The following is a 26236-nucleotide window of genomic DNA, read 5'->3' as shown; positions in this document are numbered from 1 at the left end:
TGCCTAAAGATGTGCTTCGAAAACTACTACTGGTCTCCCAGGAATCGATCAAAGCGTAGACAGTTTAACAGATTACCCCCATGGAGATAAAGTCCGCATGGTGCCGGTTGTGTTCAATCCCGATGCAATTTCTGTGTTTCATCAGCACTCTGAATGTCCGCAGATTAAAGAATGACTCCAGATGTGCTTCGAAAACTACTACTGGTCTCCCAGGAATCGATGAAAGCGTAGTCAGTATGAGACATTACTCCCATGGAGAAAAGTCCGCATGGTGCTTGTTGTATTGAATACCGATTTAATTTCTGTGTTTCATCAACACTCTGAAGGTCCACAGATTACAGAATGCCTCCAGATGTGCTTCGAGAACTACTACTGGTCTTCCAGGAATCGATCAAAGCATAGACATTTTGAACCATTAATCACATGGAATAAAACACCATGGTGCCTGTTGTATTCAATTCCGATGCAATCTCCCTGTTTCATCAAATCTCTAAAGGTCCACAGATTACAGTATGCCTGCAGATGGGCTTCGAAAACTACTATTGGTTTCCCAGGAATCGATCAAAGCATAGACAGTTTGAGACATTACTCCCATGGAATAAAAGCCCCATGTTGCCTGTTGTGTTCATTACCGATACAATATCTGTGCTTCATCAACACTCTGAAGGTCCACACATTACAGAATGCCTCCAGATGTGATTCGAAAACTACTACTGGTCTCCCAGGAATCGATCAAAGCGTAGACAGTTTGAGACATTACTCCCACGGAATAAAAGTCCCCATGGTGCTTGTTGTATTCAATACCGATGCCATATCTGTGTTTCATCAACACTCTGATCGTCCACAGATTACAGAATGCCTCCAGATGTGCTTCGGAAACTACTATTGTTCTCCCAGTAATCGATCAAAGCGTAGACAGTGTGAGAAATTACTCCCATGGAGAAAAGTGCACATGGTGAATGTTATATTAAATCTCGATGCAATTTCCCTGTTTCATCAATACTCTGAAGGTCCACAGATTACTGAATTCCTCCAGGTGTACTTCGAAAACTACTATTGGTCTCCCAGGAATCGATCAAAGCGTAGACAGTTTAGATATTACTCCCATGGAATAAAAGCCCATTGGTGCTTGTTGTATTCAATACCGATGCAATTTCCCAGTTTCATCAACACTCTGAAGGACCACAGATTACAGATTGCCTCCAGATGTTCTTCGAAAACTCCTACTGGTCTCCCAGGAATCGATCAAAGCATAGACAGTTTGAGACATTACTCTCATGGAATAAGAGCCCCATGGTGCCCGTTGTATTCAATACCGATGCAATATCTGTGTTTCATCAACACTCTGAAGGTCCACAGATGACAGAATGCCTCCAGATGTGCTTCGAAAACTACTACTGGTCTCCCAGTTATCGATCAAAGGGTAGACGGTTGGAGACATTACTCCCATGGAATAAAAGTCTCCATGGTGCTTGTTGTATTCAATACCGATGCAATATCTGTCTTTCGTCAACACTCTGAACGTCCACAGTTTACACAATGCCTCCAGATGTGCTTCGGAAACTACTATTGGTCTCCCAGGAATCGATCAAAGCATAGACAATTTGAGATATTATTCCCATGGAATGAAAGCCACATGGTGCCTGTTGTGTTCAGTACCGAGTCAATATCTGTGTTTCATCAACACTCTGAAGGTACACAGATTACAGAATGCCTCCAGATGTGCTTCGAAAACTACTACTGGTCTCCCAGGAATCGATCAAAGCATAGACAGATTGAGACATTACTCCCATGGAATAAATGCCCCATGGTGCCTGTTGTGTTCAATACCGATGCCATATCTGTGTTTCATCAACACTCTGAACGTCCACAGATTACAGAATGCCTCCAGATGTGCTTCGGAAACTACTATTGTTCTCCCAGTAATCGATCAAATCGTAGACAGTGTGAGAAATTACTCCCATGGAGAAAAGTGCACATGGTGAATGTTATATTAAATCTCGATGCAATTTCCCTGTTTCATCAACACTCCGAAGGTCCACAGATGACAGAATGCCTCCAGATGTGCTTCGAAAACTACTACTGGTCTCCCAGTTATCGATCAAAGAGTAGACGGTTGGAGACATTACTCCCATGGAATAAAAGTCTCCATGGTGCTTGTTGTATTCAATACCGATGCAATATCTGTCTTTCGTCAACACTCTGAACGTCCACAGTTTACACAATGCCTCCAGATGTGCTTCGGAAACTACTATATGTCTCCCAGGAATCGATCAAAGCATAGACAGTTTGAGATATTACTCCCATGGAATAAAAGCCCCATGGTGCCTGTTGTATTCAGTACCGAGTCAATATCTGTGTTTCATCAACCCTCTGAAGGTACACAGATTACAGAATGCCTCCAGATGTGCTTCGAAAACTACTACTGGTCTCCCAGGAATCGATCAAAGCATAGACAGGTTGAGACATTACTCCCATGGAATAAAGTCCCCATGGTGCTTGTTGTATTCAATACCGATGGCATATCTGTGTTTCATCAACACTCTGAACGTCCACAGATTACAGAATGCCTCCAGATGTGCTTCGGAAACTACCATTGGTTTCCCAGGAATCGATCAAAGCGTAGACAGTTTTAGACATTACGCCCATGGAGAAAAGTGCGCATGGTGAATGTTGTATTAAATCTCGATGCAATTTCCCTGTTTCATCAGCACTCCGAAGGTCCACAGATTACAGAATGCCTCCAGATGTGCTTCAAAAACTACTATTGGTCTTCCAGGAATCGATCATAGCGCAGACAGTTTGAGACATTACTCCCATGCAATAAAAGAACCATGGTGATTGTTGTATTCAATACCGATGCAATTTCACTGTTTCATCAACACTCTGAATGACCACACATTACAGAATACCTCCTGATGTGCTTCGAAAACTACTACTTGTCTCCCAGGAATCGATCAAATCATAGACAGTTTGAGACATTACTCCCATGTAATAAAAGCCCCATGGTGCCTGTTGTATTCAATACCGATGCTATATCTGTGTTTCATCAATACTCTGAAGGTACACAGATTACAGAATGCCTCCAGATGTGCTTCAAAAACTACTACTGGTCTCCCAGGAGTCGATCAAAGCATAGACATTTTGAGACATTACACCCAAGGAATAAAAGCACCATGGTGAATGTTGTATTCAATACAGATGCAATATCCCTGTTTCATCAACACTCTGGAGGTCCACAAATTACAGAATGCCTCCATATATGCATCGAAAACTACTACTGGTTTCCCAGGAATCGATCAAAGCATAGACAGTTTGAGACATTACTCCCATGGAATAAAAGCCCCATGGTAACTGTTGTTTTCAATACCAATGCAATATCAGTGTTTCATCAACACTCTGAAGGTCTACAGATTACAGAATGCCTCCAGATGTGCTTCGAAAACTACTACTGGTCTCCCAGGAATCGATGAAAGCGTAGACATTTTGAGACATTGCTCCCATGGAATAAAAGCCCCATTTTGCCTGTTGTATTCAATACCGATGCAATATCTGAGATTCATCAACACTCTGAACGTCCACACATTACAGAATGCCTCCAGATGTGCTTCGAAAACTACTACTGGTCTCCCAGGAATCGATCAAAGCATAGACAGTTTGAGACAATACTCCCATGGAATAAAACCCCATGGTGCCTGTTGTATTCAATACCGATGCAATATCTGTGTTTCCTTAACACTCTGATGGTCCACAGATTACAGAATGCCTCCAGATGTGCATCGACAACTACTACTGGTCTCCCAGGAATCGATCAAAACATAGACAGTTTGAGACATTACTCCCATTGAATAAAAGCCCCTTGGTGCCTGTTGTGTTCAATACCGATGCAATATCAGTGTCTCATCAACACTCTGAAGGTCCACAGATTACAGAATACTTCCAGATGTGCTTCGAAAACTTCTACTGGTCTCCCAGGAATCGATCAAAGCATAGACATTTTGAGACATTACACCCAAGGAATAAAAGCACCATGGTGCCTGTTGTATTCGATACCGATGCAATATCCCTGTTTCATCTACACTCTGAAGGTCCACAGATTACAGAATGCCTCCATATGTGCATCGAAAACTACTTCTTGTATCCCAGGAATCGATCAAAGCATAGACAGTTTGAGACATTACTCCCAACGAATAAAAGCACCATGGTAACTGTTGTTTTCAATACCGATGCAATATCAGTGTTTCATCAACACTCTGAAGGTCCACAGTTTACAGAATACCTCTAGATGTGCTTCGAAAGCTATTACTGGTCTCCCAGGAATCGATCAAAGCATAGAGATTTTGAGACATTACTCACATGGAATAAATGCCCAATTTTGCCTGTTGTATTCAATACCGATGCAATATCTGTGTTTCTTCAACACTCTGAAGGTCCACAGATTACAGAATGCCTCCAGTTGTGCTTCGAAAACTACTACTGGTCACCCAGGAATCGATCAAAGCATAGACATTTTGAGACATTACTCCCATGGAATGAAGGCACCATGGTGCCTGTTGTATTCAATACCGACGCAATATCCCTGTTTCATCAACACTCTGAAGGTCCACAGATTACAGAATGCCTCCATATGTGCTTCGAAAACTACTACTGGTTTCCCAGGAATCGATCAAAGCATAGACAGTTTGAGACATTACTCCCATGGAATAAAAGCCCCATGGTGCCTTTTGTGTTCAATTACGGTTGCAATATCTGTGTTTCATCAACACTCTGGAGGTCCACAGATTACAGAATGCCTACAGATGTGCTTCGAAAACTACTACTGGTCCCCCAGGAATCGATCAAAGCGTAGACAGTTTGAGACATTACTCCCACGGAATGAAAGTCCCCATGGTGCTTGTAGTATTCAATACCGATGCCATATCTGTGATTCATCAACACTCTGAACGTCCACAGATTACAGAATGCCTCCAGATGTGCTTCGGAAACTACTATTGTTCTCCCAGGAATCGATCAAAGCGTAGACGGTGTGAGAAATTACTCCCATGTAGAAAAGTGCACATGGTGAATGTTGTATTAAATCTCGATGCGAGTTCCCTGTTTCATCAACACTCTGAAGGTCAACAGATTACAGAATGCCTCCAGGTGTACTTCGAAAACTACTATTGGTCTCCCAGGAATCTATCAAAGCGTAGACAGTTTAGATATTACTCCCATGGAATAAAAGTCCCATGGTGCTTGTTGTATTCAATACCGATGCAATTTCCCAGTTTCATCAACACTCTGAAGGACCACAGATTACAGATTGCCTCCAGATGTGCTTCGAAAACTCCTACTGGTCTCCCAGGAATCGATCAAAGCATAGACAGTTTGAGACATTACTCTCATGGAATAAGAGCCCCATGGTGCTTGTTGTATTCAATACCGATGGCATATCTGTGTTTCATCGACACTCTGAACGTCCACAGATTACAGAATGCCTCCAGATTTGCTTCGGAAACTACTATTGGTCTTCCAGGAATCGATCAAAGCACTGACAGTTTGAGACATTATTCCCATGGAATAAAAGCCCCATGGTGCCTGTTGTATTCAATACCGATGCAATATCTGTGTTTCATCAACACTCTGATGGTCCACAGATTACAGAATGCCTCCAGGTGTGCTTCGAAAACTACTACTGGTCTCCCAGGAATCGATCAAAGCACTGACAGTTTGAGACATTATTCCCATGGAATAAAAGCCCCATGGTGCCTGTTGTATTCAATACTGAAGCAATATCTGTCTTTCATCAACACTCTGATGGTCTACAGATTACAGAATGCCTCCAGATGTGCTTCGAAAACTACTACTGGTCTCCCAGGAATCGATCAAAGCATTGACAGTTTGAGACATTACTCCCATGGAATAAAAGCCCCATGGTGCCTGTTGTGTTCAATACCGATGCAATATCTGTGTTTCATCAACACTCTGAACGTCCACAAATTACACAATGCCTCCAGATGTGGTGCGGAAACTATTATTGCTCTCCCAGGAATCGATCAAATCATAGACAGTTAAAGATATTACTCCCATTGAATAAAAGCCGTATTGTGCCTGTTGTATTCAATACCGATGCAATATCAGTGTTTCATCAACACTCTGAAGGTCCACAGATTACAGAATACCTCCAAATGTGCTTCGAAAACTACTACTGGTCTCCCAGGAATCGATCAAAGCTTAGAGATTTTGAGACATTACTCCCATGGAATAAATGCCCAATTTTGCCTGTTGTATTCAATACCGATGAAAAATCTGTGCTTCATCAACACTCTGTAGGTCCACAGATTACAGAATACCTCCATATGTGCTTCGAAAACTACTACTGGTTTCCCAGGAATCGATCAAAGCATAGAGATTTTGAGACATTACTCCCATGGAATAAATGCCCAATTTTGCCTGTTGTATTCAATACCGATGCAATATCTGTGTTTCATCAACACTCTGAAGGTTCACAGATTACAGAATACCTCCATATGTGCTTCGAAAACTACTTCTGGTCTACCAGGAATCGAACAAAGCACAGACTTTTTGAGACATTACTCCCATGGAATAAAAGCACGATGGTGCCTGTTGTATTCAATAAAGATGCAATATCCCTGTTTCATCAACAATCTGAAGGTCCGCAGATTGCAGAATGCCTCCAGATGTCCTTAGAAAACTACTACTGGTCTCCCAGGAATCGATCAAAGCATAGACAGTCTGAGACATTACCCCCATGGAATAAAAGCCCCATGGAGCCTGTTGTATTCAATACCGATGCAATATCTGTGTTTCATCAACACTCTGAAGGTCCACAGATTACAGAATGCCTCCAGATGTGCTTCGAAAGCTACTACTGGTCTCCCAAGAATCGATCAAAGCATAGACATTTTGAGACATTACTCCCATGGAATAAAAGCACCATCGTGCCTGTTGTATTCAATACCGATGCAATATCCCTGTTTCATCAACACTCTGAAGGTCCACAGATTACAGAATGCCTCCATATGTGCTTCGAAAACTACTACTGGTTTCCCAGGAATCGATCAAAGCATAGACAGTTTGAGACATTACTCCCATGGAATAAAAGCCCCATGGTGCCTGTTGTGTTCAATACCGATGCAATATCTGTGTTTCATCAACACTCTGGAGGTCCGCAGATTACAGAATACCTCCAGATATCCTTCGAAAACTACTACTGTCTCCCAGGAATCGATCTAAGCATAGACAGTTTGAGACATTACTCCCATGGTATACAAGCCCCTTTTCGCCTGTTGTATTCAATACCGATGCAACATCTGTGTTCCATCAACACTCTGAAGGTCCACAGATTACAGAATGCCTAAAGATGTGCTTCGAAAACTACTACTGGTCTCCCAGGAATCGATCAACGCATAGACAGTATGAGACATTACTCCCATGGAATAAAAGCCCCATGTTGCCTGTTGTATTCGAAACCGATGCAATTTCCCTGTTTCATCAACACTCTGAAGGTCCACAGATTACAGAATGCCTCTAGATCTGCTTCGAAAACTACTGCTGCTCTCCCAGTAATTGATGAAAGCGTAGACAGTTTGACACATTACCCCCTTGGAGAAAAGTCCCCATAGTGCCTGTTGTATTCAATCCCGATGCAATTACTTTGATTCATCAACACTCTGAAGGTCTACAGATTACAGAATGCATCCTGATGTGCTTTCTAAACTACTACTGGTCTCCCAGGGATCGATCACAGCGTAGACAGTTTGAGATATTACTCCCATTGAGAAAAGTCCGCATGGTGTCTGTTGTATTCAATTTCGATGCTATTTCTGTGTTTCATCAACACTCTGAAGGTCCACAGATTACAGAATGCCACCAGATGTGCTTCGAAAACTACTACTGGTCTCCCAGAAATCGATCAAAATGTAGACAATTGGAGACATTAATCCCATGGAATAAAAGCCCCATGGTGCCTGTTGTGTTCAATACCGATGCAATATCAGTGTTTCATCAACACTCTGAAGGTCCACTGATTACAGAATACCTCCAGATGTGCTTGGAAAACTACTACTGGTCTCCCAGGAATCGATCAAAGCATAGAGATTTTGAGACATTACTCCCATGGAATAAATGCCCAATTTTGCCTGTTGTATTCAATACCGATGCAATATCTGTGCTTCATCAACACTCTGAAGGTCCACAGATTACAGAATGCCTGCAGATGTGCTTCGAAAACTACTACTGGTCTCCCAGGAATCGATCAAAGCATTGATAGTTTGAGACATTGCTCCCATGAAATAAAAGCACCATGGTGCCTGTTGTATTCAATACCGATGCAATTTCCCTATTTCATCAACAATCTGAAGGTCCGCAAATTGCAGAATGCCTCCAGATGTCCTTAGAAAACTACTACTGGTCTCCCAGGAATCGATCAAAGCATAGACAGTGTGAGACATTACCCCCATGGAATAAAAGCCCCATGGAGCCTGTTGTATTCAATACCGATGCAATATCTGTGTTTCATCAACACTCTGAAGGTCCACAGATTACAGAATGCCTCCAGATGTGCTTCGAAAGCTACTACTGGTCTCCCAAGAATCGATCAAAGCATAGATATTTTGAGACATTACTCCCATGGAATAAAAGCACCATGGTGCCTGTTGTATTCAATACCGATGCAATATCCCTGTTTCATCAACACTCTGAAGGTCCACAGATTACAGAATGCCTCCATATGTGCTTCGAAAACTACTACTGGTTTCCCAGGAATCGATCAAAGCATAGACAGTTTGAGACATTACTCCCATGGAATAAAAGCCCCATGGTGCCTGTTGTGTTCAATACCGATGCAATATCTGTGTTTCATCAACACTCTGGAGGTCCGCAGATTACAGAATACCTCCAGATATCCTTCGAAAACTACTACTGTCTCCCAGGAATCGATCAAAGCATAGACAGTTTGAGACATTACTCCCATGGAATAAAAGCCCCATTGTAACTGTTGTATTCAATACCGATGCAATATCTGTGTTTCATCAACACTCTGAAGGTCCACAGATTACAGAATGCCTCCAGACGTGCTTCAAAAAGTACTACTGGTCTCCCAGGTGTCGATCAAAGCGTAGACATTTTGAGACATTACTCCCATGGTATAAAAGCCCCTTTTCGCCTGTTGTATTCAATACCGATGCAACATCTGTGTTCCATCAACACTCTGAAGGTCCACAGATTACAGAATGCCTAAAGATGTGCTTCGAAAACTACTACTGGTCTCCCAGGAATCGATCAACGCATAGACAGTATGAGACATTACTCCCATGGAATAAAAGCCCCATGTTGCCTGTTGTATTCGATACCGATGCAATTTCCCTGTTTCATCAACACTCTGAAGGTCCACAGATTACAGAATGCCTCTAGATCTGCTTCGAAAACTACTGCTGCTCTCCCAGTAATTGATGAAAGCGTAGACAGTTTGACACATTACCCCCTTGGAGAAAAGTCCCCATAGTGCCTGTTGTATTCAATCCCGATGCAATTACTTTGTTTCATTAACACTCTGAGGGTCTACAGATTACAGAATGCATCCTGATGTGCTTTCTAAACTACTACTGGTCTCCCAGGGATCGATCACAGCGTAGACAGTTTGAGATATTACTCCCATTGAGAAAAGTCCGCATGGTGCCTGTTGTATTCAATTTCGATGCTATTTCTGTGTTTCATCAACACTCTGAAGGTCCACAGATTACAGAATGCCACCAGATGTGCTTCGAAAACTACTACTGGTCTCCCAGAAATCGATCAAAATGTAGACAATTGGAGACATTAATCCCATGGAATAAAAGTCTCCATGATGATTGTTGTATTCAATACCGATGCAATTTCTCTGTTTCATCAGCACTCCGAAGGTCCACAGATTACAGAATGCCCCCAGATGTGCTTCGAAAACTACTATTGGTCTTCCAGGAATAGATCAAGGCGTAGACAGTTTGAGACATTACTCCCATGCAATAAAAGTCCCATGGTGCTTGTTGTATTCAATACCGATGCAATTTCCCTGTTTCATCAACAGTCTGAAGGACCACAGACTACAGAATACCTCCAGATGTGCTTCGAAAACTACTACTTGTCTCCCAGGTATCGATCAAAACATTGACTGTTTGAGACATTACTCCCATGGAATAAAAGCACCATGGTGCCTGTTGTATTCAATACCGTTGCAATTTCCTTGTTTCTTCAACACTCTGAAGGACCACAGATTACAGAATGCCTCCAGATGTGCTTCGAAAACTACTACTGGTCTACCAGGAATCGATCAAAGCATAGACATTTTGAGACATTACTCCCATGGAATAAAGGCACCATGGTGCCTGTTGTATTCAATACCGATGAATTATCCCTGTTTCATTTAAACTCTGAAGGTCCACAGATTACAGAATGCCTCCATATGTGCTTCGAAAACTAATACTGGCTTCCCAGGAATCGATCAAACCATTGACAGTTTGAGACATTACTCCCATGAAATAAAAGCACCAGGCTGAATGTTGTATTCAATACCGATGCAATTTCCCTATTTCATCAACAATCTGAAGGTCCGCAGATTGCAGAATGCCTCCAGATATCCTTCGAAAACTACTACTGTCTCCCAGGAATCGATCAAAGCATAGACAGTTTGAGACATTACTCCCATGGAATAAAAGCCCCTTGGTAACTGTTGTATTCAATACCGATGCAATATCTGTGTTTCTTCAATACTCTGAAGGTCGACAGATTACAGAATGCCTCCAGATGTGCTTCAAAAACTACTACTGGTCTCCCAGGAATCGATCAAAGCGTAGACATTTTGAGACATTACTCCCATGGAATAAAAGCCCCATATTGCCTTATGTATTCAATACCGATGCAATTTCTGTGTTCCATCAACACTCTGAAGGTCCACAGATTACAGAATGCCTCCGGATGTGCTTCGAAAACTACTACTGATCTCCCAGGAATCGATCAACCCATAGACAGTTTGAGACATTACTCCCATGGAATAAAAGCCCCATGGTGCTTTTTGTATTCAATACCGATGCAATTTCCCTGTTTCATCAACACTCTGAAGGTCTACAGATTACAGAATGCCACCAGATGTGCTTCGAAACCTACTACCGGTTTCCCAAGAATCGATCAAAGCATAGACAGTTTGAGACATTACTCCCATGAAATAAAAGCACCATGGTGAATGTTGTATTCAATACCGATGCAATTTCCCTATTTCATCAACAATCTGAAGGTCCGCAGACTGCAGAATGCCTCCAGATATCCTTCGAAAACTACTACTGTCTCCCAGGAATCGATCAAAGCATAGACAGTTTGAGACATTACTCCCATGGAATAAAAGCCCCTTGGTAACTGTTGTATTCAATACCGATGCAATATCTGTGTTTCTTCAATACTCTGAAGGTCGACAGATTACAGAATGCCTCCAGATGTGCTTCAAAAACTACTACTGGTCTCCCATTAATCGATCTAAGCGGAGACAGTTTGAGACATTACCCCCATGGAGATAAAGTCCGCATGGAGCCTGTTGTATTCAATCCCGATGCAATTTCTGTGTTTCATCAGCACTCTGAATGTCCGCAGATTACAGAATGACTCCAGATGTGCTTCGAAAACTACTACTGGTCTCTCAGTAATCGATCAAAGCGTAGTCAGTATGAGACATTACTCCCATATAGAAAAGTCCGCATGGTGCTTGTTGTATTGAATACTGACGCAATTTCTCTGTTTCATCAACACTCTGAAGGTCCACAGATTACAGAATGCCTCCTGATGTGCTTCGAAAACTACTACTGGTTTCCCAGGAATCGATCAAAGCATAGACAGTTTGAGACATTACTCCCATGGAATAAAAGCACCATGGTGCCTGTAGTGTTCAATACCGATACAATATCTGTGCTTCATCAACACTCTGAAGGTTCACAGATTACAGAATGCCTCCTGATGTGCTTCGAAATCTACTACTGGTTTTCCAGGAATCGATCAAAGCATAGACAGTTTGAGACATTACTCCAATGGAGTAAAAGTCCCGTGGTGCCTGTTGTATTCAATACCGATGCAATTTCCCAGTTTCATCAACACCCTGAAGGACCATAGATTACAGATTGCCTCCAGATGTGCTTTGAAAACTCCTACTGGTCTCCCAGGAATCGATCAAAGCATAGACAGTTTGAGACATTACTCTCATGGAATAAGAGCCCCATGGTGCCCGTTGTATTAAATACCGATGCAATATCTGTGTTTCATCAACACTCTGAAGGTCCACAGATGACAGAATGCCTCCAGATGTGCTTCGAAAACTACTACTGGTCTCCCAGTTATCGATCAAAGAGTAGACAATTGGAGACATTACTCCCATGGAATAAAAGTCTCCATGGTGTTTGTTGTATTCAATACCGATGCAATATCTGTCTTTTGTCAACACTCTGAACGTCCACAGATTACAGAATGCCTCCAGATGTGCTTCGGAAACTACTATTTGTCTCCCAGGAATCGATCAAAGCGCTGACAGTTTAAGATATTACTCCCATGGAATAAAACCCCATGGTGCCTGTTGTATTCAATACCGATGCAATATCTGTCTTTCGTCAACACTCTGAACGTCCACAGTTTACAGAATGCCTCCAGATGTGCTTCGGAAACTACTATTGGTCTCCCAGGAATCGATCAAAGCATAGACAGTTTGAGTTATTACTCTCATGGAATAAAAGCCCCATGGTGCCTGTTGTATTCAGTACCGAGTCAAAATATGTGTTTCATCAACACTCTGAAGGTACGCAGATTACAGAATGCCTCCAGATGTGCTTCGAAAACTACCCCTGGTCTCCCAGGAATCGATCAAAGCATAGACAGATTGAGACATTACTCCCATGGATAAAGTCCCCATGGTGCTTGTTGTATTCAATACCGATGGCATATCTGTGTTTCATCAACACTCTGAATGTCCACAGATTACAGAATGCCTCCAGATGTCCTTCGGAAACTATAATTCTTCTCGCAGGAATCGATCAAAGCGTAGGCAGTGTGAGACATTACTCCCATGGAGGAAAAGGCGCATGGTGAATGTTGTATTAAATCTCGATGCAGTTTCCCTGTTTCATCAACACTCTGAATGTCCGTAGGTTACAGAATGCCTAAAGATGTGCTTCGAAAACTACTACTGGTCTCCCAGGTATCGATCAAAGCGTAGACAGTTTGAGACATTACCCCCATGGAGATAAAGTCCGCATGGAGCCTGTTGTATTCAATCCCGATGCAATTTCTGTGTTTCATCAGCACTCTGAATGTCCGCAGATTACAGAATGACTCCAGATGTGCTTCGAAAACTACTACTGGTCTCTCAGTAATCGATCAAAGCGTAGTCAGTATGAGACATTACTCCCATATAGAAAAGTCCGCATGGTGCTTGTTGTATTGAATACTGACGCAATTTCTCTGTTTCATCAACACTCTGAAGGTCCACAGATTACAGAATGCCTCCTGATGTGCTTCGAAAACTACTACTGGTTTCCCAGGAATCGATCAAAGCATAGACAGTTTGAGACATTACTCCCATGGAATAAAAGCACCATGGTGCCTGTAGTGTTCAATACCGATACAATATCTGTGCTTCATCAACACTCTGAAGGTTCACAGATTACAGAATGCCTCCTGATGTGCTTCGAAATCTACTACTGGTTTTCCAGGAATCGATCAAAGCATAGACAGTTTGAGACATTACTCCAATGGAGTAAAAGTCCCGTGGTGCTTGTTGTATTCAATACCGATGCAATTTCCCAGTTTCATCAACACCCTGAAGGACCATAGATTACAGATTGCCTCCAGATGTGCTTCGAAAACTCCTACTGGTCTCCCAGGAATCGATCAAAGCATAGACAGTTTGAGACATTACTCCCATGGAATAAGAGCCCCATGGTGCCCGTTGTATTAAATACCGATGCAATATCTGTGTTTCATCAACACTCTGAAGGTCCACAGATGACAGAATGCCTCCAGATGTGCTTCGAAAACTACTACTGGTCTCCCAGTTATCGATCAAAGAGTAGACAATTGGAGACATTACTCCCATGGAATAAAAGTCTGCATGGTGTTTGTTGTATTCAATACCGATGCAATATCTGTCTTTTGTCAACACTCTGAACGTCCACAGATTACAGAATGCCTCCAGATGTGCTTCGGAAACTACTATTTGTCTCCCAGGAATCGATCAAAGCGCAGCCAGTTTAAGATATTACTCCCATGGAATAAAACCCCATGGTGCCTGTTGTATTCAATACCGATGCAATATCTGTCTTTCGTCAACACTCTGAACGTCCACAGTTTACAGAATGCCTCCAGATGTGCTTCGGAAACTACTATTGGTCTCCCAGGAATCGATCAAAGCATAGACAGTTTGAGTTATTACTCTCATGGAATAAAAGCCCCATGGTGCCTGTTGTATTCAGTACCGAGTCAAAATATGTGTTTCATCAACACTCTGAAGGTACGCAGATTACAGAATGCCTCCAGATGTGCTTCGAAAACTACCCCTGGTCTCCCAGGAATCGATCAAAGCATAGACAGATTGAGACATTACTCCCATGGATAAAGTCCCCATGGTGCTTGTTGTATTCAATACCGATGGCATATCTGTGTTTCATCAACACTCTGAACGTCCACAGATTACAGAATGCCTCCAGATGTGCTTCGGAAACTACTACTGGTTTCCCAGGAATCGATCAAAACATAGACAGTTTGAGACATTACTCCCATGGAATAAAAGCCCCATGGTGCCTGTTGTGTTCAATACCGATACAATACCTGTGCTTCATAAACACTCTGAAGGTCCACAGATAACAGAATGCCTCCAGATGTGCTTCGAAAACTACTACTGGTCTCCCAGGAATCGATCAAATCGTAGACAGTTTGAGACATTACTCCCATGGAATAAAAGTCCCCATGGTGCTTGTTGTATTCAATACCGATGCCATATCTGTGTTTCATCAACACTCTGAACGTCCACAGATTACAGAATGCCGCCAGATGTGCTTCGGAAACTACTATTGTTCGCCCAGGAATCGATCAAAGCGTAGACAGTGTGAGAAATTACTCCCATGGAGAAAAGTGCACATGGTGAATGTTGTATTAAATCTCGATGCAATTTCCCTGTTTCATCAACACTCTGAAGGTCCACAGATTACCGAATGCCTCCAGGTGTACTTCGAAAACTACTATTGGTCTCCCAGGAATCGATCAAAGCGTAGACAGTTTAGATATTACTCCCATGGAATAAAAGTCCCATGGTGCTTGTTGTATTCAATACCGATGCAATTTCAATATTTCATCAACACTCTGAAGGACCACAGATTACAGATTGCCTCCAGATGTGCTTCGAAAACTCCTACTGGTCTCCCAGGAATCGATCAAAGCATAGACTGTTTGAGACATTACTCCCCTGGAATAAAACACCATGGGGCTTGTTGTATTCAATACCGATGCAATATCTGTGTTTCATCAACACTCTGAAGGTACACAGATTGCAGAATGCTTCCAGATGTGCTTTGAAAACTACTACTGGTCTCCCAGGTATCGATCAAAGCATAGACAGATTAGGACATTACTCCCATGGAATAAAGTCCCCATGGTGCTTGTTGTATTCAATACCGATGGCATATCTGTGTTTCATCAACACTCTGAACGTCCACAGATTACAGTATGCCTCCAGATTTGCTTCGGAAACTAACATTGGTCTCCCAGGAATCGATCAAAGCGTAGACAGTTTTAGACATTACGCCCATGGAGAAAAGTACGCATGGTGAATGTTGAATTAAATCTCGATGCAATTTCCCTGATTCATCAGCACTCCGAAGGTCCACAGATTACAGAATGCCTCCAGTTGTGCTTCGAAATTTACTACTGGTCTCCCAGGAATCGATCAAAGCATAGACAGTTTGAGACATTACTCCCAAGTAATAAAAGCACCATGGTGCCTGTTGTATTCAATACCGATGCAATATTCCTGTTTCATTAACACTCTGAAGGTCGACAGATTACAGAATGCCTCCATATGTGCATCGAAAACTACTACTGGTTTCCCAGGAATCGATCAAAGCAAAGACAGTTTGAGACATTACTCCCATGGAATAAAAGGCCCATGGTGCCTGTTGTGTTAAATACCGATGCAATATCTGTGTTTCATCAACACCCTGAAGGTGCACAGATTACAGAATGCCTCCAGATGTGCTTCGAAAACTACTACTGGTCTCCCAGGAATCGATCGAATCATAGAGATTTTGAGACATTACTCCCATGGAATAAAAGCCCCATGGTGCCTGTTGTGTTAAATACCGATGCAATATCTGAGTTTCATCAACACTCTGAACGTCCACACATTACAGAATACCTCCTGATGTGCTTTGAAAACTGCTACTGGTCTCCCAGGAATCGATCAAAGCATAGAGAGTTTGAGACATTACTCCCATGGAATAAAAGCCCCATGGTGACTGTTGTATTCAATACCGATGCAATTTCCCTGTTTCATCAAAACTCTGAAGGTCCACGGATTACAGAATGCCTCCAGATGTGCTTCGAAAACTACTACTGGTCTCCCAGGAATCGATCAAAGCATAGACAGTTTGAGACATTACGCCCATGGAATAAAGCCCGATAGTGCCTGTTGTATTCAATACCGATGCAATATCTGTGTTTCATCAACACTCTGAAGGTCCACAGATTACAGAATGCCTCCAGATGTGCTTCGAAAACTACTACTGGTCTCCCAGGAATCGATCAAATCGTAGACATTTTGAGACATTGCTCCCATGGAATAAAAGCCCCATTTTGCCTCTTGTATTCAATACCGATGCAATTTCCCTGTTTCATCAACACTCTGAAGGACCACAGATTACAGAATACCTCCAGATGTGCTTCGAAACCTACTACTGGTTTCCCAGGAATCGATCAAAGCGTAGACAGTTTGAGACATTACTCCCATGGAATAAATGCCCCACGATGCCTGTTGTATTCAATATCGATGCAATTTCCCTGTTTCTTCAACACTCTGAAGGTCCAGAGATAACAGAATGCCTCCATATGTGCTTCGAAAACTACTACTTGTCTCCCAGGAATCGATCAAAGCATAGACAGTTTGAGACATTACTCCCATGGAATAAAAGCCCCATGGTGCCTGTTGTATTCAATACCGATGCAATATCTGTGTTTCATCAACACTCTAAAGGTCCACAGATTACAGAATGCCTCCAGATGTGCTTCGAAAACTACTACTGGTCTCGCAGCAATCGATCAAAGCATAGACATTTTGAGACATTACTCCCATGGAATAAAAGCCCCATGGTGCCTGTTGTATTCAATACCGATGCAATTTCTCTGTTTCATCAACACTCTGAAGGTCCACAGATTACAGAATGAATCCAGATGTGCTTCGAAAACTACTACTGGTCTCCCAGGAATCGATCAAAGCATAGACATTTTGAGACATTACTCCCACGGAATAAAAGTCCCCATGGTGCTTGTTGTATTCAATACCGATGCCATATCTGTCTTTCATCAACACTCTGAACGTCCACAGATTACAGAATGCCTCCAGATGTGCTTCGGAAACTACTATTTGTCTCCCAGGAATCGATCAAAGCATAGACATTTTGAGACATTACTCCCATGGAATAAAAGCCCCATGGTGCCTGTTGTATTCAATACCGATGCAATATCTGTGTTTCAACACTCTGAACGTCCACAGATTACAGAATGCCTCCAAATGTGCTTCGAAAACTACTACTGGTCTCCCAGGAATCGATCAAAGCATAGAATTTTTGAGACATTACTCCCATGGAATAAAAGCACCATGGTGCCTGTTGTATTCAATACCGATGCAATATCTATGTTTCATCAACACTCTGAAGGTCCACAGATTACAGAACGCCTCCAGATGTGCTTCGAAAACTACTACTGGTCTCCCAGGAATCGATGAAAGCATAGACAGTTTGAGACATTACTCCCACGGAATTAAAGTCCCCATGGTGTTTGTTGTATTCAATACCGATGCCATATCTGTGTTTCATTAACACTCTGAACGTCCACAGATTACAGAATGCCTCCAGATGTGCTTCGGAAACTACTATTGGTCTCCCAGGAGTCGATCAAAGCGTAGACAGTATTAGACATTAATCCCATGGAGAAAAGTGCGCATGGTGAATGTTGTATTAAATCTCGATGCAATTTCCCTGTTTCATCAGCACTCCGAAGGTCCACAGATTACAGAATGCCTCCAGATGTGATTCGAAAACTACTATTGATCCTCCAGGAATCGATCAAAGCGTAGACAGTTTGAGAAATTACTCCCACGCAATAAAAGTCCCATGGTGCTTGTTGTATTCAATACCGATGCAATTTCCGTGTTTCATCAACACTCTGAAGGACCACAGATTACAGAATACCTCCAGATGTGCTTCGAAACCTACTACTGGTTTCCCAGGAATCGATCAAAGCGTAGACAGTTTGAGACATTACTCCCATGGAATAAATGCCCCACGATGCCTGTTGTATTCAATACCGATGCAATTTCCCTGTTTCTTCAACACTCTGAAGGTCCAGAGATAACAGAATGCCTCCATATGTGCTTCGAAAACAACTACTTGTCTCCCAGGAATCGATCAAAGCATACACAGTTTGAGACATTACTCCCATGGAATAAAAGCCCCATGGTGCCTGTTGTATTCAATACCGATGCAATATCTGTGTTTCATCAACACTCTGAGGGTCCACAGATTACAGAATGCCTCCAGATGTGCTTCGAAAACTACTACAGGTCTCCCAGGAATCGATCAAAGCATAGACATTTTGAGACATTACTCCAATGGAATAAAAGTCCCAAGGTGCCTGTAGTATTCAATACTGATGCAATATCTGTGTTTCATCAACAATCTGAAGGTCCACAGATTACAGAATGCCTCCAGATGTGCTTCGAAAACTACTACTGGTCTCCCAGGAATCGATCAAAGCATAGACATTTTGAGACTTTTCTCCCAAGGAATAAAAGCACAATGGTGACTGTTGTATTCAATACCGATGCAACATCTGTGTTTCATCAACACTCTGAAGGTACACAGATTACAGAATGCCTCCAGATGTGCTTCAAAAACTACTACTGGTCTCCCAGGAATCGATCAAAGCATAGACAGTTTGAGACATTACTCCCAAGTAATAAAAGCACCATGGTGCCTGTTGTATTCAATACCGATGCAATATTCCTGTTTCATTAACACTCTGAAGGTCGACAGATTACAGAATGCCTCCATATGTGCATCGAAAACTACTACTGGTTTCCCAGGAATCGATCAAAGCAAAGACAGTTTGAGACATTACTCCCATGGAATAAAAGGCCCATGGTGCCTGTTGTGTTAAATACCGATGCAATATCTGTGTTTCATCAACACCCTGAAGGTGCACAGATTACAGAATGCCTCCAGATGTGCTTCGAAAACTACTACTGGTCTCCCAGGAATCGATCGAAGCATAGAGATTTTGAGACATTACTCCCATGGAATAAAAGCCCCATGGTGCCTGTTGTGTTAAATACCGATGCAATATCTGAGTTTCATCAACACTCTGAACGTCCACACATTACAGAATACCTCCTGATGTGCTTTGAAAACTGCTACTGGTCTCCCAGGAATCGATCAAAGCATAGAGAGTTTGAGACATTACTCCCATGGAATAAAAGCCCCATGGTGACTGTTGTATTCAATACCGATGCAATTTCCCTGTTTCATCAAAACTCTGAAGGTCCACGGATTACAGAATGCCTCCAGATGTGCTTCGAAAACTACTACTGGTCTCCCAGGAATCGATCAAAGCATAGACAGTTTGAGACATTACGCCCATGGAATAAAGCCCGATAGTGCCTGTTGTATTCAATACCGATGCAATATCTGTGTTTCATCAACACTCTGAAGGTCCACAGATTACAGAATGCCTCCAGATGTGCTTCGAAAACTACTACTGGTCTCCCAGGAATCGATCAAATCGTAGACATTTTGAGACATTGCTCCCATGGAATAAAAGCCCCATTTTGCCTGTTGTATTCAATACCGATGCAATTTCCCTGTTTCATCAACACTCTGAAGGACCACAGATTACAGAATACCTCCAGATGTGCTTCGAAACCTACTACTGGTTTCCCAGGAATCGATCAAAGCGTAGACAGTTTGAGACATTACTCCCATGGAATAAATGCCCCACGATGCCTGTTGTATTCAATATCGATGCAATTTCCCTGTTTCTTCAACACTCTGAAGGTCCAGAGATAACAGAATGCCTCCATATGTGCTTCGAAAACTACTACTTGTCTCCCAGGAATCGATCAAAGCATAGACAGTTTGAGACATTACTCCCATGGAATAAAAGCCCCATGGTGCCTGTTGTATTCAATACCGATGCAATATCTGTGTTTCATCAACACTCTGAAGGTCCACAGATTACAGAATGCCTCCAGATGTGCTTCGAAAACTACTACTGGTCTCGCAGCAATCGATCAAAGCATAGACATTTTGAGACATTACTCCCATGGAATAAAAGCCCCATGGTGCCTGTTGTATTCAATACCGATGCAATTTCTCTGTTTCATCAACACTCTGAAGGTCCACAGATTACAGAATGAATCCAGATGTGCTTCGAAAACTACTACTGGTCTCCCAGGAATCGATCAAAGCATAGACATTTTGAGACATTACTCCCACGGAATAAAAGTCCCCATGGTGCTTGTTGTATTCAATACCGATGCCATATCTGTCTTTCATCAACACTCTGAACGTCCACAGATTACAGAATGCCTCCAGATGTGCTTCGGAAACTACTATTTGTCTCCCAGGAATCGATCAAAGCATAGACATTTTGAGACATTACTCCCATGGAATAAAAGCCCCATGGTGCCTGTTGTATTCAATACCGATGCAATATCTGTGTTTCAACACTCTGAACGTCCACAGATTACAGAATGCCTCCAAATGTGCTTCGAAAACTACTACTGGTCTCCCAGGAATCGATCAAAGCATAGAATTTTTGAGACATTACTCCCATGGAATAAAAGCACCATGGTGCCTGTTGTATTCAATACCGATGCAATATCTGTGTTTCATCAACACTCTGAAGGTCCACAGATTACAGAACGCCTCCAGATGTGCTTCGAAAACTACTACTGGTCTCCCAGGAATCGATGAAAGCATAGACAGTTTGAGACATTACTCCCACGGAATTAAAGTCCCCATGGTGTTTGTTGTATTCAATACCGATGCCATATCTGTGTTTCATTAACACTCTGAACGTCCACAGATTACAGAATGCCTCCAGATGTGCTTCGGAAACTACTATTGGTCTCCCAGGAGTCGATCAAAGCGTAGACAGTATTAGACATTAATCCCATGGAGAAAAGTGCGCATGGTGAATGTTGTATTAAATCTCGATGCAATTTCCCTGTTTCATCAGCACTCCGAAGGTCCACAGATTACAGAATGCCTCCAGATGTGATTCGAAAACTACTATTGATCCTCCAGGAATCGATCAAAGCGTAGACAGTTTGAGAAATTACTCCCACGCAATAAAAGTCCCATGGTGCTTGTTGTATTCAATACCGATGCAATTTCCGTGTTTCATCAACACTCTGAAGGACCACAGATTACAGAATACCTCCAGATGTGCTTCGAAACCTACTACTGGTTTCCCAGGAATCGATCAAAGCGTAGACAGTTTGAGACATTACTCCCATGGAATAAATGCCCCACGATGCCTGTTGTATTCAATACCGATGCAATTTCCCTGTTTCTTCAACACTCTGAAGGTCCATAGATAACAGAATGCCTCCACATGTGCTTCGAAAACAACTACTTGTCTCCCAGGAATCGATCAAAGCATACACAGTTTGAGACATTACTCCCATGGAATAAAAGCCCCATGGTGCCTGTTGTATTCAATACCGATGCAATATCTGTGTTTCATCAACACTCTGAGGGTCCACAGATTACAGAATGCCTCCAGATGTGCTTCGAAAACTACTACAGGTCTCCCAGGAATCGATCAAAGCATAGACATTTTGAGACATTACTCCAATGGAATAAAAGTCCCAAGGTGCCTGTAGTATTCAATACTGATGCAATATCTGTGTTTCATCAACAATCTGAAGGTCCACAGATTACAGAATGCCTCCAGATGTGCTTCGAAAACTACTACTGGTCTCCCAGGAATCGATCAAAGCATAGACATTTTGAGACATTTCTCCCAAGGAATAAAAGCACAATGGTGACTGTTGTATTCAATACCGATGCAACATCCCTGTTTCATCAACACTCTGAAGGTCCACAGATTACAGAATGCCTTCATATGTGCTTCGAAACTTACTACTGGTTTCAAAGGAATCGATCAAAGCATAGACAGTTTGAACATTAATCCCATGGAATAAAAGCCCCATGGTGCCTGTTGTGTTAAATACCGATGCAATATCTGTGTTTCATCAACTCTCTGAGGGTCCACAGATTACAGACTGCCTCCAGATGTGCTTCGAAAACAACTACTGGTCTCCCAGGAATCGATCAAAGCATACAGATTTCCGACATTACTCCCATGGAATAAAAGCCCAATTTTGTCTGTTGTATTCAATACCGATGCAATATCTGTGCTTCATCAACACTCTGAAGGTCCACAGATTACAGAATGCCTCCAGATGTGCTTCGAAAACTACTAATGGTCTCCCAGGAATCGATCAAATCGTAGACATTTTGAGACATTGTTCCCATGGAATAAAAGCCCCATTTTGCCTGTTGTATTCAATACCGATGCAATATCTGAGTTTCATCAACACTCTAAACGTCCACACATTACAGAATGCCTCCAGATGTGCGTCGAAAACTACTACTGGTCTCCCAGGAATCGATCAAAGCATAGACAGTTTGAGACATTACTCCCATGGAATAAAAGCCACATGGTGCCTGTTGTATTCAATACCGATGCAATTTCCCTGTTTCATCAAATCTCTGAAGGTCCACGGATTACAGAATGCCTCCAAATGTGCTTCGAAAACTACTACTGGTCTCCCAGGAATCGATCATAGCGTAGACAGTTTGAGACATTACTCCCACGGAATAAAAGTCCCCATGGTGCTTGTTGTATTCAATACCGATGCCATATCTGTCTTTCATCAACACTCTGAACGTCCACAGATTACAGAATGCCTCCAGATGTGCTTCGGAAACTACTATTTGTCTCCCAGGAATCGATCAAAGCATTGACATTTTAAGACATTACTCCCATGGAATAAAAGCCCCATGGTGCCTGTTGTATTCAATACCGATGCAATATCTGTGTTTCATCAACACTCTGAACGTCCACAGATTACAGAATGCCTCCAGATGTGCTTCGGAAACTACTATTTGTCTCCCAGGAATCGATCAAAGCATAGACATTTTGAGACATTACTCCCATGGAATAAAAGCCCCATGGTGCCTGTTGTATTCAATACCGATGCAATATCTGTGTTTCATCAACACTCTGAACGTCCACAGATTACAGAATGCCTCCAAATGTGCTTCGAAAACTACTACTGGTCTCCCAGGAATCGATCAAAGCATAGAATTTTTGAGACATTACTCCCATGGAATAAAAGCCCCATGGTGCCTGTTGTATTCAATACCGATGCAATATCTGTGTTTCATCAACACTCTGAAGGTCCACAGATTACAGAACGCCTCCAGATGTGCTTCGAAAACTACTACTGGTCTCCCAGGAATCGATGAAAGCATAGACAGTTTGAGACATTACTCCCACGGAATTAAAGTCCCCATGGTGTTTGTTGTATTCAATACCGATGCCATATCTGTGTTTCATCAACACGCTGAACGTCCACAGATTACAGAATGCCTCCAGATGTGCTTCGGAAACTACTAATGGTCTCCCAGGAATCGATCAAAGCGTAGACAGTATTAGACATTAATCCCATGGAGAAAAGTGCGCATGGTGAATGTTGTATTAAATCTCGATGCAATTTCCCTGTTTCATCAGCACTCCGAAGGTCCACAGATTACAGAATGCCTCCAGATGTGATTCGAAAACTACTATTGATCCTCCAGGAATCGATCAAAGCGTAGACAGTTTGAGACATTACTCCCACGCAATAAAAGTCACATGGTGCTTGTTGTATTCAATACCGATGCAATTTCCGTGTTTCATCAACACTCTGAAGGACCACAGATTACAGAATACCTCCAGATGTGCTTCGAAACCTACTACTGGTTTCCCAGGAATCGATCAAAGCGTAGACAGTTTGAGACATTACTCCCATGGAATAAATGCCCCACGATGCCTGTTGTATTCAATACCGATGCAATTTCCCTGTTTCTTCAACACTCTGAAGGTCCAGAGATAACAGAATGCCTCCATATGTGCTTCGAAAACTACTACTTGTCTCCCAGGAATCGATCAAAGCATAGACAGTTTGAGACATTACTCCCATGGAATAAAAGCCCCATGGTGCCTGTTGTATTCAATACCGATGCAATATCTGTGTTTCATCAACACTCTGAGGGTCCACAGATTACAGAATGCCTCCAGATGTGCTTCGAAAACTACTACAGGTCTCCCAGGAATCGATCAAAGCATAGACATTTTGAGACATTACTCCAATGGAATAAAAGTCCCAAGGTGCCTGTAGTATTCAATACTGATGCAATATCTGTGTTTCATCAACAATCTGAAGGTCCACAGATTACAGAATGCCTCCAGATGTGCTTCGAAAACTACTACTGGTCTCCCAGGAATCGATCAAAGCATAGACATTTTGAGACATTTCTCCCAAGGAATAAAAGCACAATGGTGACTGTTGTATTCAATACCGATGCAACATCCCTGTTTCATCAACACTCTGAAGGTCCACAGATTACAGAATGCCTTCATATGTGCTTCGAAACTTACTACTGGTTTCAATGGAATCGATCAAAGCATAGACAGTTTGAACATTAATCCCATGGAATAAAAGCCCCATGGTGCCTGTTGTGTTAAATACCGATGCAATATCTGTGTTTCATCAACACTCTGAGGGTCCACAGATTACAGAATGCCTCCAGATGTGCTTCGAAAACAACTACTGGTCTCCCAGGAATCGATCAAAGCATACAGATTTCCGACATTACTCCCATGGAATAAAAGCCCAATTTTGTCTGTTGTATTCAATATCGATGCAATATCTGTGCTTCATCAACACTCTGAAGGTCCACAGATTACAGAATGCCTCCAGATGTGCTTCGAAAACTACTACTGGCCTCCCAGGAATCGAATAAACCATAGACAGTTTGAGACATTACTCCATGGAATAAAAGCCCCATGGTGCCTGTTGTATTCAATACCCATGCAATTTCCCTGTTTCATCAAAACTCTGAAGGTCCACGGATTACAGAATGCCTCCAGATGTGCTTCGAAAACTACTACTGATCTCCCAGTAACTGATGAAAGCGTAGACAGTTTGACACATTACCCCCATGGAGAAAAGTCCGCATACTGCCTGTTGTATTCAATCCCGATGAAATTTCCCTGTTTCATCAACACTCTGAAGGTCCACAGATTGCAGAATGCCTCCAGATGTGCTTCGAAAACTACTACTGGTCTCTCAGATATCGATCAAAGAGTAGACAGTTTGAGACATTACTCCCATGGAATAAAAGTCCCCATGGTGCTCTTTGTATTCAGTAACGATGCACTTTCCCTGTTTCATCAACACTCTGAACGTCCACAAATTACACAATGCCTCCAGATGTGCTTCGGAAACTACTGTTGGTTTCCAAGGAATCGATCAAAGCATAGACAGTTTGAGACATTACTCCCATGGAATAAGAATCCCATGGTGCCTGTTGTATTCAATACCGATGCAATATCTGTGTTTCATCAACACTCTGAAGGACCACAGTTTACAGAACGCCTCCAGATGTGCTTCGAAAACTACTACTGGTCTCCCAGGAATCGATCAAATCGTAGACATTTTGAGACATTGCTCCCATGGAATAAAAGCCCCATTTTGCCTGTTGTATTCAATACCGATGCAATATCTGAGTTTCATCAACACTCTGAACGTCCACACATTACAGAATGCCTCCAGATGTGCGCCGAAAACTACTACTGGTCTCCCAGGAATCGATCAAAGCATAGACAGTTTGAGACATTACTCCCA

Source organism: Schistocerca gregaria, unplaced genomic scaffold, assembly GCF_023897955.1.
Source record: "Schistocerca gregaria isolate iqSchGreg1 unplaced genomic scaffold, iqSchGreg1.2 ptg000180l, whole genome shotgun sequence".
NCBI lineage: Eukaryota > Metazoa > Arthropoda > Insecta > Orthoptera > Acrididae > Schistocerca > Schistocerca gregaria.
This window is presented reverse-complemented; position numbering follows the sequence as displayed.